We start from the raw sequence: 3,572 nt of genomic DNA, 5'->3' as shown, positions 1-3,572 counted from the left end.
AACGGTGACTACTAAGGAAAGAAAAATGTCAAATGATGTTCCAACAAATGAGTTTTATGAACATTTTATCCTTGGAAGATGTGACATTTCTGTTTTGCATTAAACATTGCATTTGGTGGAATTTGACTTATTACCTTGTAAGTATCTAGTTTTATATAACAAAATATGACAGATTCTCGGCAATCCTAAAGAATCCTCTAGTTAAGGTAGAAGAAGAAACTAATCTTCCCACGGAGCTCATTGACCATACATATTCTGGTGGTATATTAAAAAAAACAAACAAGGGGCCTTGCAAGAACTGTACAGAATATGAAAAGCAACAAAAGCTCTAATAGAATTTGTGGGGTAGTTAGAATGCACACCTACCAATTATCACTATTAGGTAGACATGTTTTTATTATAAATAAAGTAACAATGAAGCACAATGCTATTTTAATTGGATTTCCTATAAAGATAAGAAATGATCGTTGATTTTCACAACCGGCTGTAATTCAAATCTTGAAGGAAACATCGAATGAAGAAACAACAATGAATCAACAGAACACTGTCTCCAACAAATATCAAACTACTTTCACGTATCTCATAGGAATCTCACAAATATGTACTTCTAACAACATCCTACTAATCAAACAACCTAATTTATCAAACTAATGTCAATCTTCGAAAAAATAGTCAAATAATGTCAATCTTTGAAAAAATAGTCAAATAATCAACAAAAAAATCACAAATAGCATAACCACACAAACTATGAGAATAGCGGTTTTCAACAATCAAGCAAATTCTGAAAACACTAATCAATTGTAAAAAAAATTCCACAATAAAACGAATACCATACACAAATAAAATGAACTTCACATAAAAATTGGAAACACAAAACTTCACTGATCTATAAACACAAAATCTCAAATGATCGGTAAATTTGACAACAACCATAACCACACTTCAAAATCAGACAGAAACCCTAATCCCCAAACAGGCAAATCAACCGTGGTCTATGTGAGGATCACTTACCGGTAAATTGTTCGAATCTGAGGAAGAGATTAACGTCACTGCCGGCAAAACACCAAACGCGGATGCCGGTTTTTGGTATTTCTCCGATGACCGTCTTGTTCCTCTCCCGGGACGGCGTGAAGTGGGCAACCTTTCGTAGAATCGACGGAATTGGTACCGAATGTGAAGCTTCGATCGTCTGTTCACGAGCAGACCTTTACGCGAAACATTTCTCATCAACTCAAACAGGTGAAGACCAACTCTGCAAGGCACGACTATACACAGAAATGAGGGAAGATGAAGGAGAAGAAGAGAGTGCAGAGACACAGAAAAGAGGAGTCAAAACCGTGTAAAACCACAGAGGAGAGGACTCAAAACTGGGAGATTGAGGTCGGAGGAAATGAAGGAAGAGAGGAGAAAATTTTGGCAGAAACTGGAAAAGGCGCAGAGATTCTCTGCCAAGACACGACCGAAGCCTAGCTCTCTGCGCAAGAACGTGGAGTTGGATGGAGGTTGGTCACGAGGATTTACTCCTCCTGAGACAGAGAGCACAGTGTTTTTATTGTGCAAAAATTTGAGTCGTGGGCTGAATCAGGGGGGGCCTGATTTTGAATCAGGACCCACAAAAGGATCCGTGATTCAAGTAGTGTTCTCAGTCCAAAACGACACCAAACAACAATTTGAGCTAATGACTTCAATTTTTAAACCTCAATCTCCTAACCAAACGGGGCCTAAATTATTCTCTAAACTTTTAATTTTAATAGTCAAGTCCTCCTCAAAACAAAAAAACAAAAAAACAAAAAAACCTAATCCTTCTCCTCTACCGCCGCCGCCATCATCGGTTATGATCCCCGCAAGTCCCAACCCCAATCCTCCTCTGCCGCCGCTTGCCTTCTCTCGTTCTGTCTCTCCTTACATCTCTCAGAGGAAATACGACGATTTTATCGCCGCCACGTGAAGCCATCACCAGCCGGACTATCACCTCCGTAGGAACCCTCGTCACCTTCGATTTTATAGCACTCCTCAGGTTAGACAGACCTTTAGCCATTGATCGATTCCGGATTGTTCGACAAGAAGAAGAAAAGCAAGTTCTCTCTCTAGTCCAACCTTTTCCGCTCGATATTCAAGAAAATTTTCTCGAATCCTAGGAAATCTGCAATCTTTGCCACTTGGAGAGATAGGTTGTCGTCGTCATTAGTACTCCGTGCAATCAGGGGCGGAGCTAGGTGAGGCCTAGGGGGGCAGCTGCTCCCTGGGCCCACTAGCTCCTTTAAATATTTGCCCCCCATTTAAAATTTTTTACATTTTCTTCTTTCATTTGTCTCCCTAAATATTTTTTTTTTACAACTTTTACATAATTATTATTATTATTTTTTTAAAATTCAATTTTACCTTAAGTTTTAGTTCTTTTATGTACTCTTATCTCAAACTTAAAATCTCTAATAAGTGAAAGATACAAAGAGATAAATAAAAGTAAAAAGATTATTATATTGTAGTTTAGTTCAATTTTTTTGTTTCATTTATGCCCCCCTCAAAAAAAATTTCGGCTCCGTGACTCTGTGCAATTGCTAATCTTCTTGAAGCTGGGTTGGGTTCTAAAAGAGAGAAAGGGAGAGAAGTGTTACTTGTTATTTGGATTCAATGTAATCATTCTTTTTAATATTTGTTCTTTGCTCATGACTTTCTTCTTGAATACTCCGTGCAATCGCTAAGAGAGAGAAGTGTTGCTGGTTATTAGGGTATAATGTAATCATTTTTTTTTTGATTAATTACAAAAACTTTCCCTCAACTGTATCTCTTTTTAACATTTTACTTCTCAATATTTAAATGGTAACATTTGCTCCCTTAAACAATAAAATATTAATGAAAAAAACCCATCCGTTAAGTTCTTTAAACATAAATTGACATTTAATTTGTTATTTTAGGTATTTTTTTTGCTCTATAGTTTAAAATTTAATTTGAGCTTAAAACTGATTTAAATTTGAACTTTTGATTATGATATATCTATTATTGATTGAATGTAAGCTAAACATTTTATGATTGTTATTTTAGGTATTTTCATTGCTCTATAGATTAAAATTTAATTTGAGCTTAAAATAACTTTTAATTATGGTACGTCTATTATGGATTGAAGGTAAGTTAAAAAATTTATGAACTTTTTCTCGGTAGAATGAAAAGTTTTGAAGTTTTTATTTTAAATATTTGAATTATTATAAATTTAAATTAAATTTTAAACTATAGAATTATTAAAATACATTTAAAATAGTATATTAAGGCTTAGTTTGATATTGCTTTTTCATTCCAAATCAGCTTCTGCTTGTAGCAAAAGCTCATTTTAGTGTTTAGTATCTCCTCAAAAGTCCTTTTTGAAGAATTTTTTAAGAATTTACAGTCAAAATCAGAAGCAGCATCTTTAACTTTTAGATTGTGCGGGAATCAACATAGTACAATTAATGAGACTTTCATAACACCCATAATATCCCTAATAAAATTTAAAATTGACAATCTTCCCAATTTAAAATTCAGACTCGTAATATAATATAATATAATATAATATAATATAATATAATATAATATTGTAA

The sequence above is a fragment of the Morus notabilis genome, unplaced genomic scaffold (assembly GCF_000414095.1).
Source record: "Morus notabilis unplaced genomic scaffold, ASM41409v2 Scaffold42, whole genome shotgun sequence".
Classification (NCBI taxonomy): domain Eukaryota; kingdom Viridiplantae; phylum Streptophyta; class Magnoliopsida; order Rosales; family Moraceae; genus Morus; species Morus notabilis.
Note: the sequence above shows the minus strand (reverse complement) of the source record.